The sequence below is a fragment of the Sus scrofa genome, chromosome 6 (assembly GCF_054392235.1).
Source record: "Sus scrofa isolate SSC_HxYL_T2T_F1_AM1 chromosome 6, Sscrofa_HxYL_maternal_Yorkshire_Landrace_v2.0, whole genome shotgun sequence".
Taxonomy (NCBI): Eukaryota; Metazoa; Chordata; class Mammalia; order Artiodactyla; family Suidae; genus Sus; species Sus scrofa.
In genome coordinates this window covers 112,405,928-112,420,129 of record NC_139388.1, presented here as the reverse complement: position 1 = coordinate 112,420,129, position 14,202 = coordinate 112,405,928, and the positions used below count along the sequence as shown (strand labels likewise).

The window sequence follows — 14,202 nt, the reverse complement described above, 5'->3', positions numbered from 1 at the left end:
TTGAATCCATTCAAAATTCTTAGATTCTCTCTCTCTCTTTTTTTTGGACTTTTTAGGGCAGCACTTGTGGCATATGGAAGTTCCCAGGCTAGGGGTGGAACCACAGCCACAGCAATGTAGGATCTGAGCGGAGTCAGTGACCTACACCACAGCTCAAGGCAACACGAGATCCTTAACCCACTGAGAGAGTTGGGGGATTGAACTTGCATTCTTGTGGATCCTAGTCGGGTTTGTTACCACTGAACCATGATGGGAACTTCCAAAATTCTTCGATTCTCTTGATGGGATTTTTATGATCGTCCCTTTAATAGTGGGCTTATTCTCAGTAAGGAGCCTTAAGACCCACATGGTGGGATAAATTATGAAATCTCAACTATCTATGAGAAAATGCCTTTAACAGAGAAGCAGATATTTTGAACTTTTTGTAATACTGCGTTTCTCAAATTCTGTGGCTTAGAATAATACTTCCAAAACTTTTTCAAAACTTGGAAAATGAGTACCTGTATTACATAGTGTGATAAAAAGATGAGACTGGTTCTATACAGAGGCTTCCAGCCACCTCAGGACCCAGCACTGCCCCCTTGAGGGCTGGGATTTTAATGTCCTAGCTAGGTATAACCCATTGGTGGGCCCTGGCTAGGATGCTTGATTAAAAAATTGTCTGGTGAGATTCCTGCTGTGGTGCAGGGGTTAAGAATCTGACTGCAGTGGCTCTGGTTGCTGTGGAGGTGTAGGTTCGATCCCTGGCCCAGTGCAGTGCTTGGCTTGGCTTCAGCCCCTGCCTGTCTTAACTTCCACATGCTGTGGGTGCAGCCACTAAAAAAAAAAAAAAAAAAAAAAGTAATAATTGCAAAATAAAAATCGTGTGGTGGAATGGTTAAAATGGTAACTTTTACATATGTACATTTAGCTGCAGTAAGAACATTTGTGCACTTGCAGTAAGAACTCTATGATTCTTAGAATTGTAGAATTGTGGAACTATGTAGGTTTTAAAGTCTTCTAACACAAACCATTTTGCAACTGAAACTCTATTGAGTCTACAGTCTGTTTAACTCCTGCAGGTGGGTTGCTAGGGTTGTGAAGGGAAAAATCATAACAGCTTAGATGTATATCACTAACATTACTTAGTTAGGTTTCAGACATCCTATAGGGCATCAATTAATCCCCAGGAAACATGGTTTACTTTGCTGTCTTCCAAACCTTCATTGTTTTCATCAAGCTTCTATACAGTATTCTCATTCTCAGCAGACATCCTCATGTCCTGGTTAAACAGGACGGTTGAACTCAACAGGTGTGATCTCCCTGAACTTCCCTTTTCCTTTCTCAACTCTGAATTAGGCAATAACATTTTGCAGAGAAAAATGCAACCTGAATGCAATTGCTTCTCATCCACTATGGGCCAAGCCACTATCATCTCAAACCTCTTCAGCAATAGCCTCCCCCTGCCTTTTAAATCAACAGTCTGCTAACACTGTTTTCCCTTTACAGTGTATTTCCCAACAGCAGTCAGAATGATTCTTTAAACCTAACTCAACATGACACTCCCCTGCTCAAGACATTCCAGGGTCTTCCCCTTGCTTTAGAGTGATATCAAACCTCTTTCCATGGAGCTGAGACAGGTCAATCACTGTATTCATTGATGTTATCTCTTAAATAGAGTTCTGAATTAGTACTTTCCTTTCCATCCTCACTCTTTTTGCCCTGGTTTGGACCCTGGTATTTCTTACCTACACTAGAGCCTCCTTCCTTCCAGTTGTACATCATAATTCAGTTTCCACACAGCTATCAAGCATTATTTCTCATTTTTACACTCTCTTGCTTAAAACCCTTCAGTGGCTCTCCATTGTCTAAAGATTAAAATTCCATCCTTTAAAATGTCACAGAAGACCTTCTTAACTTTACACCTCTACCCCTACTTCACCCTTTCCCTCTAAAACAAGAGACTGCTTATATTCCTCCTTCCTTCTCTTTCCTATTTCTTTGTCTTGGCGTATACAATCTTCTTTTGAAATTACCACACATATCATTTATAGTTCACCTTTCTGTTTATCTGTTAAGACTTAGATAGTGCAGCTTCTGGGACACCACCTTAGTGTTTCTTTTCGTCCCTCCCCTTCCTACCCCCTTCCATAAATAGCCCTCCTCATTCTCCCATACTACTCTATATGTATCTTTGTCACTGCATTTAATATTACTATATTGTAATTACTTTTATATCTTTTATATTATCCAACTAGGCTGTAATAACAGACTGTTCTTTCTTTATTCTTCTCAGTATTCCTAGTTCTTACCAGAGTCTTAGCACAGCATTGCCCAATAGAGACACATGTATAATTTAAAATTTTCTAATAGCTACATTAAAAAAGGTGAAGAGAAAATGTAATTAACTTATTTTATTTCACCTAGTTTATCTAAAATATTGAAATTTCAGTGTGTAATCCATATTCAAATTAATTAATGAGAACTTTGACATTATTTTTTCTTTGTTCTGAATCTTCAGAATCTGATGTATGTTTTACCTTAACAGGACATCTCAATTTGAATTAGCTGCATTTCAAGTGTTCTAAGCCACATGTAGCTAGTAGCTAAAATATTAGATAGGATAGGTCTAGCATAAATAATGAGATTACATGATTTACCTGAAGAACCAGGATGGAGCTGGTTCTAGGACATGGATACTTGATTCTTAGTCTAAAGCTATTTCTGCTATTTGTGCTGGGTATTTCCCATCTCTTTCCCACTCTGCAGACAATGCCATTGCTATTCCCCTCCTCTCCCAACATTCAGGCCTATATCCCTGGGCAAAAAAATTTAGTGGTTGAACTCATTATGATTATTTACATAATAATGTCCAGTGCTTCTAATATGAACACACAATACTAATAAACTGGGTTGAGCTGTATACCTACAGACATAACTATTTTAAGAGCAGAACAAAAGAGATAATGAGATAAAAATAGTATGATAACAAATAAGATAAATAAGAGGGATAAGAAGGAAGAGAAGCATTAACATAAAGGAAAATTATGTTAACTGTCAAAATTTGTGTCAACCTAAATGAACACTTGATTTAAATTTTAAAAAGTTGTTTACAGTAATTATCAACTGTTGTTTGGGGGTAAGGGTATACATCAATTAGGGATCTTGCCCCGAGTGCCAAAATGTTTTATGATTTGAGTTGATGGTGCCAAGATTCCAGTTAGGTTGAGCAGTTTTCTAATTGTTTTAAAAGATATATTTAACATTCATGGAGGAGTCAGTATCACAGTTTTTATTTTGACAGTCTTAGATAATCATTAAAGTGCTTATAATGGACATAAAAGATTATATACTTTGCTTTCTAATTAGAAAAATTAGCCTCAACTTCCAACCTAGATAAAGAAGCTTCACTTATTTTGATTGTTATTGTGGCTACATATACCTTCTTTATTTCCCTTTGTAAACTACTAGTTTGTGTTTTTAAATACTTAATTACTTCATTTCACACCAGCATTGGGCAAAGTTTCTAAGAGCTTAACTGCTACAGAGATGATAAAAGAATTTAAGAGTGATCACTGGAGTTCCCCTTGTGGAGCAGCAGAAACGAATCTGACTAGGAACCATGAGGTTGCAGGTTCGATCCCTGGCCTCACTCAGTGGGTTAAGGATCTGGTGTTGCCCTGAGCTGTGGTGTAGGTCACAGACAAGGCTCGGATCTGGCGTTGCTGTGGCTGTGGTATAGGCTGCCAGCAACAGCTCCCATCAGACCCCTAGCCTGGGAACCTCCATATTGGTGTGTCCCTAAAAAGACAAAAAGACACACACACAAAAAAGTGATCACTAAGACTGTAGAGTAGAAAAGTAAATTTTATTTTGGGAATCTTGAAAAACTCATCTTTATCTTTATATCCCAGGAAATATAGTTCCATACAGCATTATTCTGTGTACATCTGTATGATGCTACCATGATGTAACCTGTGGGATCAATAGTTATTTACAGTAATGTCAATAGAAAATATTATGAAGAGTTAACTGTAGGAACAAGTCACTAATACTTGGAGTCTACCAATTAAAGCATTCCTTGATTGGTTCACAAGAGCAAACATGTTTAATATTCTTTGCTTTGTCCACCTTAAAAAAATAATGATTCACATCTTAAATGGTAGTTTTTCCATCTATGAATTGATGAATTTATTCACTGCTGCCGAATAGTTATGATCTTTAATGTACTCATGCCTTGCAAATTACAGATATGTCCTCAAACACACTGGCTGACTTCTTCCCCATTCTAACTGTTTTTGAGAAAAATAGACTTTGCTTAAAATATTGGCTTTTTGCCTAATTGATATGTTAGTCTAAATTTAAGGAAACTTTGATAGTTACCTTTTCAAAAATGTTTCATGTTCAAAATTCACTTCTTAGAGACTTTCAGTTTTAGCCTATACTTCTCAGGTTTACTTTTTATAATTAGAAGTATTAGAAATGAATAGTGAAATTAAATTATTTTCAATTCACTTCTCACCCTTTGGGACAATTTGTTTTTGAGAACTATTTTGTACAAATAGAATTCCTGATCCCAAATCTAGTACACCTCTTGTGTAAAGTGACCATATGCCCTGGCTTACCAGCAGCAATTCTAGTTAATGTCTGTTCTTTTGGCTTAACTATTAACAGGGCTCCCATTTACTCGAAGAAATGTCCTGGTTTGAATGATAAATCAAATGGTCAGAAGCTTTGTGGAATTAGAAATAGAAACTAATAAAAAAAGGGAATATTTAAATGACCTTTTGTGGTCAAGAGTATTTCCTTTTCAACAATGTACAGACCCATCTAAACTCTTTTTAAAGAATATTATGATACAGATTATGTAAGTCATAAAATAATTTCATTTTTTGATTTATTGATAGTACTTTGAAATTTCCTTAGTTGAGAAGTGGTTTGTTTATTACTCATAGAAAATGGATTCAAGAAAAATTAATGATAAATACAAATTACTTTTCTTACATATCTCCTCTTTTGAACTTAAAAATAACTCACAAAAGTAGAATAGGTGCAGTTTTTATCTTTTCACAGAGGTTGAGAAATTAGGTGGCATGACTAGCACTATATGTACAAACTAGTAAGTAATCTGACCCAAGACTCCAAACCCAGTCTTCTGGACATAATTTCTTTATCTATGATCTTTTCAGTATACCGTGCAATTTTTGAATAATAAAATCTATATGTAGTGTATTCTGTGCTTTTCTATTTTTTAAATTTAGAAAATGTTTTTGAAAAAATAACCAAATAAAGTTTGTGAAAAATTATTCAAAAATTATTAAAGGCTAATTTGCAGTCCCATTATATTTTCTTTTTATGGCTGCACTCATAGCTTATGGAATCCTGGGCCAGAGATTGAATCTGAGCCGCACCTGCAGCAACATTGCATCCTTTAACCCACTGGGCCCCTGCAGTCGGACTCTTAACCCACTGGGTACAACGGGAGCTCCAGTCTCATTACACTTTTCTGTTTACTTCAGAAAGCTTTACCTTATTTGAGGTTACTAAAAGGACTTTTGAATTTGATAGCAATTTAATTTGTCTCATTGAGAAGAGGAAAATAAACTGGGCTCTCTTGGTCGCAGTTGTAGTGAAGTACTGCTATATGGATTAATCTCAGGGGTTTTTTATTTTTACTTTTTTGCAATAATTTATTTCTTTATGGCACACATGTTCTTTTACTTAGCTTATAATAGATGTGGACATTTGAGAGATGAATATAAATTGACTTGTTATGGAATTAGTGAAAGTGTTTATACTAGCTTTCCCAGCCCTGAGATGTAGATTCTTTCATAAAGTAAGTTTAAAACTAAATAGATTAAAGAACATTGAATTATGTTGTACTCTCAGAAGGGATCTGAGCAAGAAGTGCTCCAAAAAATTGTGGTCTCTTTCTAAAGCCAGTGATGGCATATTGCCATATTCCCAGCCTATGTTTCTGTGGAAGTCCTGAGCTAAGAGATGAACAGGGTTTATCCTCTGGCCCTATCTCTGATTTTCTGTATGTTTCCTAGACAAGTCTTATTTCCCCAAATGGAAAATGAGAATACTCATGCTTACTGTGTCCAAAGGGTTTGTTTTAAAAATGAGATAATATATGTGAAATTTCTTAAAGAAGATTTCATATAAGTTGGAAGCAGCTTGCCTATTGGGACAGAGTGGTCAAAGACTTTCTAGGCAGAAGACATGTGAAGAGGTTCTGCTGTGGGGAATCATTGTGAGTTCTAGAAATTATAAGTATATAGTAATGTATTTGTATAGGTTGATAATTGGAAATCAGCAGCAGCTCAGCCTAATTTTTTGAATAACTATAATCCTATTAATCAAATAATTGACCTTCTCTGTGCCTCAGTTGTTTACCAGTGATATGAAGATAATAATATATACCTGTGGGTATATCACAGGAATGTTAAGGATTGAATTATTATATGTTTTTAAGTAGTATAAGAAGCTATTGTTAATAGATTTAAGAGCTGTATAGCTAATCAGAGGGATCTTTCGAATTGCTGATGTATATTGTAGTGAAATTCTTGAATTGCTATGCAAATTGTGAGAGATTTATAATTATAGAAGGGATTAAATTACAATTTGTGAAGTTCTTTTACATATCTTATTTGATTCAGTTAAGTTCAAATAAGTCAGGCAGTTAAATAGTCAGGTAGTATTATATTGTTATTTCCATTATATTCCAAGGGATTTTAACAATTACCTAGCCCAACTACAAAATTGTGTAGAAGAGAGAAACTAATTTATATATTTATTTCAGAAATTGATGGTTGTAAGAAATCATTTATTTAATAGAGATTTATGATCTATTCAGCTTCAATCCGAGAAAGGGAATATTGGTATCAAGTTGATTATGATCTGAGCTAATTTAGTGAACCCCTGAGTGTGTTTGAGGATAACTCCTTTTGAAAACAGTACCTGTTATTACAGGACTTTGTTCAGCAGTGTGTGTCCCCACTTTTTCTTATTTCTATGTCCTCTTCAGTCCAGTTTTCCCTTTTCAGTTCAAAACCACCTTCTAAGGAAGAATTTTTTAAAACTCAGATAATTATTCTATTCTAACATAGTTCAAGATAAATGAAAAGAGGATATGATTTTTTAAATCAGATTTCTTTTCTTTGTACTTTGCCATTTTCTCTAAGCTAAGTTTCTATCATATGCAAACAAATATAGTATATATTTAAACACATAACTGGCTATTCACTTTTCTATTTTTAATCCATTTGACTAGAGCCTCCATCTAACATCTTTGTAGCCATGTTCCAGAATCACATTATAGGTTATAATGAATTAGCTCTTGTAATCAGACCCTATTGGATATAGTCCAAGACAAACTTGTAGTATTCAAAAATCTGTGTTTTACTATAGTGAGAAGTGTTATTTGAGGGTCCACTGTAGTCAAATCTGTTTTTTTCTGGTTTTACCAATGAAAACTTAAACAATAAAGTCTTTGGGTAAGTGCTGGACATAATATTTACCGGGTACACACTAATTTTTCATTTTGCTGCTGTTTGGCTCTTTAAAAATTGGCAACCAAATTCAGGAAATGAAATGAAGTTTATTAGAAAATACCTTTCTCACAGAAGATTAAGTTTCCATGCATCTCAGGTTTTGTGGGAATGGATCAAATATATCAGACAAAAATAGGCTAAAGTTCCTCACTTTCCATTTGAAATTGCTGTACTCATTTCTCAAATAATCCATTTTTGTTGTATAGTGTATTAGTTAAAAGTATAATGTTAAATTAAGGAAAAAGCTGTTTATATTTGTTCTGTAATGGTGACGTACTAGTCATCTCTTGGGTCCTGCTTGTTCTGATCATTATAGGAGCAACTGAATTCTTGTCAGGTGAAACCTGACAGCCCTTACCTGACTTTTGGCCTTGAGGACTTCTCTGAAGTCTTTGGAAGTGGAAGTACAACCTGAAAGTAGGAGGAAATTAACAATGCATGAGGCAACCCTTAATTGATGGAAGTCAGAACTGGTGCATAAATTTTCCTATCTCATGTATTCTGGCCAGCAATTCTGAGGTAGCTTCATGGCTCCTAAGAAGGTACTGGGGAGTTCCCTTCATGGTTCAGTGGTAACGAACCTGACTAGGATCCATGAGGATGCAGGTTCAATCCCTGGCCTCACTCAGTGGGTTAAGGATCCGGCATTACCATGAGCTGTGGTGTAGGTCTCAGACACGGCTCGGATCCCATATGGCTGTGGCTATGGCTTAGGCCAGCAGCTACAGCTCTGTTTTGACCCCTAGCCTCGGAACTTCCATATACTGCAGGTGTAGCCCTTAAAAGAAGAAAAAAAAAAAAGGAAGATACTGGGATTGAGCCCAAAGCCCCTTTGCCTGTGCTAGGTCATAAACTGGATGCACTCTTGTATTGGCTTTCCCTCCCTTCCCAATTCCTCTTCCTAATCCCCCATTCCTGTTCCCTGGTAAAGAATTTGTGCATAAACTGGAGGACTCAGGTTCTACTTTCCATGGAGAACCCAAACTCAGAGAAAAAGGTTAAATGTAAGATTTCCATTTCACTATTTTTAAGTTATGAATGGAAAATTTAACTTTTGAAAGTTTGCATACATGGATGGGACAGTCAGATTAATTTGTAAGGATGTCAATGCTGACCCAAGATTGGTTGAAAAGTGCATTTAAGGATATTTTTCTGATAGTGATAATGGTTGGTTTTGAAGAAACTCATACACCCTTCCTTACGCAGTCTCTTATACACAAGATAATCTTTTCTTGCTGCTTCTCCATCATTATTCAACATTAAAATAATATAGAAAATATTAAAGTATGTAGATTTATAGAATATACCCAACAGAGATTGTAAGTGTTGTATTTAGAACAGAGTTAAGCAATCTGCATTTTTAATAGGCATCCCCCAGGTGAATCAGATGGTTCATTGTCTACACTTTGAGAAAACTGCTATGTAATTACAGAAATAATACTGCTGGATATAATATGTGACTATGAAATAAATTCAAACTAACTGACTCAAGAGGGACTGAATTATATCATGGCACCATTAATCACTTGTTCTAATAAACTCAGATAACAAACCATAGTCTGAGAAGTCAGATTAAAAATATACCCCAATTTTAATTTCAGAGTCACTGTGCTCTTCCTTTGAGCAAATTTGGTTTAATATTACTTACTTGACCTTAACATTAGTATTAACAATGATTTGTTGAGGTACCAAAGGACCACTGAGATTTTAATTTACAGTATAAGTGTTTACATTTACTGGTGGAACTAGAATAACATGTCATTCCTCTTAACAAGTAAAACTGTGGTATTGTTGTGCTGGAATGGATTGAACAACTTTTCTTGCTGGATGGCCTGTAACCGGCTTTCGTTGTAGCCAGGTTCCAGGTCCAGGGTACAGATTCCTGGCCTATTGTCAGGCTGTAGTGGTTAGTTCTATATTTTAGTTAAAAAATAGTATCCTTGTTCCTGAGCAGCATATATTTGTTTTAAATTTTGTTAAACAATCACTTGGACAGTGACTAGAGCAGAATGCAGCAGCTCACTAAAGTGTCACGTAGATGGTATTATACGATTGAAAATTGATCACAGTGTTAATATTTTGAGAAATGTGATTGGTCCTTCCATCTCAGACTATATTTCATTTACTTTCCATTGAGACCTCCAAATATAGACCTGTGCAGATGGCCTTCAACTTAAGATGGTTTGATATTAAGGATTTTTTGACTTTATGATGGAGTGGAAGCTATATGCATTCAGTAGAAACTATGACTCAGGTTCTGAATTTTTATCTTTTCTTGGGCTAGCAATATGCAGTATGATGCTCTCTCATGATGCTGGGCAGCTACAGCTCCCAGTCATGATCACGAGGGTAAACACTGGTACACTTAAACCATTCTGTACCCATACCACCCTTCCGTATTCAATAAGTTATATAAGATATTCAGCACTTTATTATAAACTAGGCTTTGTGTTAGATGATTTTGCACAAATGTAGCCTAATATAAGTGTTCTGAGCATATTTAAGGTAGCCTGGACTAAGCTATCATGTGCAGTAGGTTAGATTATTAAATGCATTTTCAACTTAAGATATTTTCAATTTACAGTGGGTTTATAGAGACATCATAAGTTGAGAAGATCTGTTTATGTTAAATGTAAATTTTTAATAGAAGGCCTCATTGCAGAACTCTATAATATTGCTCCATGTCCATAAATATTGTACTATGAGCTACAGAAAGTTATTGATCTTGTATTTCTTAATATTTCAAGATTCATTCAGAAATTTATTAGATCTAAAATATTTTCATGTTGGAAGGAAATGTTCCTCGCTCTAATCATTGTGGAAAAGATAGGCACAGAACCTTCAAGGGAGTAGACTTAAGATAGAACTTTGAAATAAAAATTGCCATGTAAATTTTATTTTCACTTTGTCAGTAATACATAATTTCTAAGATAATGTTTTCTGATTACTTTTAAGGCTATGTCTTTAACACAATGAGCTATACTGTTCTCTATTTCCTAGTTAGTTTTTGATGCATAGCAAGTTTGGTTTTTAGTCTTATGTTATCCAAATTAGCTATTTCTATAGAACCATTTAAAAAATATATTTTAGGGAGTTCCTGTCGTGCCCCAGTGGAAACAAATCCGTCTAGTATCCATGAAGATGTGGGTTTGATCCCTGGCCCCATTCAGTGGGTTAAAGATCCAGCATTGCCATGAGCTGTGGTGTAGGTCGCAGATGCAGCTTGGATCCTACGTTGCTGTGGCTGAGGTATAGGCCAGCAGCTAACACTCCAATTTGACCCCTAGCCTGGGAACTTCCATATGCTGCGAGTGGGGCCCTAAAAAGCAAAAAACAAACACAAAAAAACTTGTTATATATTATATTAAAGAGGTGTAAAGAATATTGATGTGCTATACCTACTATGTTCTAGAGACTGCTAGGTATTTTGTATACAATATCTTGTTTGATCCTTCCAAGAACTCTTAGAGAATGGTAATAGTTTTCTTAATTTACAGATGGAGAAAAGAGAACTCAGGGTTAAATAATTCCCAAGGGTAAACTAGTTTGCAGCAAAATCAGTATTCAAACCTATCTCAGTTTGTCTCAAAAATCCATACATTTTTCAATATACTACCTTTTCTCTCTCTTTTTTTTTTTTTATTTTCCCACTGTACAGCAAGGGGGTCAGGTTATCCTTACATGTATACATTACAATTACAGTTTTTCCCCCACCCTTTCTTCTGTTGCAACATGAGTATCTAGACATAGTTCTCAATGTACCTTTTCTCTTGATTGTAAAGATGAGAAACAAATGGAGGTAATTATTTTCTAGAGTTCACTTGGAATGAACTAAATTTACCAAATTTAGAAGCATCCCTCAGGTAAGAGTTTATCTGTGAAAAGATAAGGGGTTTAGGAAAATTAACTTTTAGCTTAAGAATCAGAATTGAAAATTTTGAGCCTTTGGTTTTCAAGCTTTCTGTGGTCCTATTTCCTTGAAATTCCTCAAGTTAAAAACATTTAAAGCATTTTTGAGCACTTGTGTGCAAAGTACTGTATTAAGATCTCACCTTTTAAATAACAGGTATATCTCCCCTAAGATGGATTTTGAATCCTGCAATTCTGGACTTCATAAACTTACTGAAATTTTCCTGTCAGTTCTAACCAAAGTTTAGAAGTACTAATTTCTTAGGTTAAATCCTAAACTATAGCCACATAAAAGTGATTAAAACAATACAAAAGTATATACATACTTATATACATACTAAGAAAATAAACTGTTGAGACAGTTTAAAGCAATAATAAATCAGAAGATAACTTATTTGCCTAGAAATAATCTGAGCAAATTTGAAGGAATGTGTGGTACTCTTAGCAATTTGATACAAAATTTTGTGAGAGCATTAAGAGAAGAAGGTAGCAAAGAGGTGGTCATATCCATTACCAATGGCATCCCCATAAATTCAGCCACTTGATACCAAAAAAGTTTTGGGGGCAGTAATTATATAGATTAAAATATAAAAGCAAATAATTTCTTGGTTAAGCAAATACTCCTTAACATACCTTATATAGCACAATTTTACCTTTTTACAAGTCCTTTAGTAAACAGAATAAATTGCAAGTAGTATTCAGAAGAGTCTGCATGGAGTAGTGAAAAAAATATTAGTCCGGGCTGGTATTAGGAACCTGGGATGTTCTGGTCTCATCTCTACCCTTAGCTTGTATAGTAGTGAGTTAGCGACATTTGGGGGCTTTTTATTCAACTAAAAAATAAGTTGAATTCATTAGTTATTTGTAAAGAGTCCTTGTAGCCCAAAATGTCATGATTCTAAGTGCTTTTGGTAGGAAATACATGAATATATTCAGGAAGGGAAGAGGTTATGTAGTTGTTAAGAAAACTAGCATGGATGACAAAAAGAGTCATTGTATGAAACTTTGTGGCCAGGAATAAAGACAAAGGAATGCATCCTAAACTAGACTTAGGGAATAAAAAGATTTTTAAATGACTAGATCATTTTTTGACCTGGGCCCTCAGATAATACAGGGCTATGTAAAATACACACACAGGCAATCATAGACTTCTAATTTGATTGATTAATCCATATATTCTTAATTTCAATCAAAACATCACAATGTATCAGTATTTTAAAGGAATTAATTTATGGAAAATACATGAAAGTATTTAATAGGACATTCATATATTTGAAACTGGAAATCCTATTAAGGATAGGTAATAGCTGTAGAATCCCTCTCCAAAATGTAGAATCCCTCTCCAAAATGTAGTTAGACTTGAAATTTTACCCACAAATTTTATATGGATATATACATCTAGTTCCTAAATAGCTTTCCTTAAAACCATAAGCATAAAAAATCCTTAATGAATAAATTGGAATCCCAAATTAAGTTTATATTTAAACAGTATTTTAAGCAAGGTTTAAAAATCTTAAATTACTATATATATTTACTCTAAACAGTAAAAGTGTACTCTGTTGACATATATCTACATTTGGCTTGAAAATTAATTGAAAAGAGAAAAACTCAACCAACTAAAATTTTTTATCTATATTCTCCAAAAATTGTCAGAATACAGTTTATGCTGAATCAGCACATTACTTTTGCAGATTCAATATTACATAGCTTTTTAGAAATTTAGCTGATTATCAGAAGTTTTATGCAGAATTGCCTTGGGGTAGGACTAAACAGCATGCAAAAGGTTTCCCTGCAAAAAATGAAATCACATCTGAACATTCATCCTCACTTTAAAAAAATTCTTTATTAGCATTCTAAGGAAACATATAGCCTTTAAGTTTGAACATAATGACAAAGTGAGGGCTCTATAAGGACTATGAAAAGGATGCCTTAGTATTGCTCAGTTCAAGGAAAGTCATGTGATGGCCTGGAGATAGTCCTTGAAAATATTTAGTATAAATCTGTTTTAAAAAGTTATTTTAATTTCCAGATAAATTTCATATGTCAGCTGATACGTTAAGTTGAATGCCCGGAGGATGTGTGCACTCAATTCAATCTAATATTAATAACTAAGGGGGTAATTTGGTATGCCAAAACAAATCTAAAGGGCTTGATAATTTTCATTTTAAATGAAACAGGTTACTAAAATAAATTATTTGGATCAATGAAAGAGAGAGAGAAAAGAATTATTTTAAAATATAAATTAAAGGAAGACCCAAATATTCTTTAACCTAAAAAGGTTTTCAGACCTAATAGGCATGACAAAACCTGTCTTCATTCCTTTCTATTCAGCTCAGCAAGTGCTTTTGAGCTCCAATAGTTAATCAGTTACCAGATTCCACAATCTTTGTTTTTCACACTCCTCATTTCTTGCTGTGAATTGTTCTTCTAAAGTACTTAACGATCACCAGGCAGGCCAGCACTATTTTTTATGCCTTAAAAAGGCCATTATTATTTTATCCACAATTAGATTTGCCATATAAAACATTACCATATAGCAACAGCCTGTAAAATATAATAGTATGTTATCAAAGAAGTAGATGGCTTAAGATGAATCATTATATTAATAGGTAAAATATATTTAGCAAAATTATTCAACCCACTTTTCTTAATGACTACAGCCATGCCCATTTTACAAAGACTTATAGCAGAAGTGTATTATATACCAAATAACCTTTATCTAAACAAATCAATGAACATATGTACAAATATTATAAGA

The 14,202-nt window shown here is 34.4% G+C and overlaps 1 protein-coding gene and 1 long non-coding RNA gene across 17 annotated transcripts in view; one reads left to right on the top strand and one right to left on the bottom strand.

Moving 5' to 3' along the window:
* LOC106510680 (uncharacterized) overlaps positions 1 to 14,202 on the top strand; it is a 429,859-nt gene that overhangs the window by 1,581 nt on the left and 414,076 nt on the right. The window lies entirely within an intron of this gene.
* The window catches only part of RBBP8 (RB binding protein 8, endonuclease), a 96,164-nt gene that overhangs the window by 81,654 nt on the left and 308 nt on the right, over positions 1 to 14,202 (bottom strand). For 4 of the 10 annotated variants that reach the window (XM_021097735.2, XM_021097738.2, XM_084964363.1 and 1 more), the window contains exon 2: positions 7,894 to 7,946. The exons of 4 other annotated variants lie outside the window; for them this stretch is intronic. The gene's annotated coding sequence lies outside the window, so the exon portion shown is untranslated. Of the gene's footprint in view, positions 1 to 7,893; positions 7,947 to 11,297; positions 11,411 to 14,202 lie in introns of all 10 variants that reach the window. 2 more of the 10 variants (XM_084964355.1, XM_084964360.1) reach the window with 1 other exon arrangement.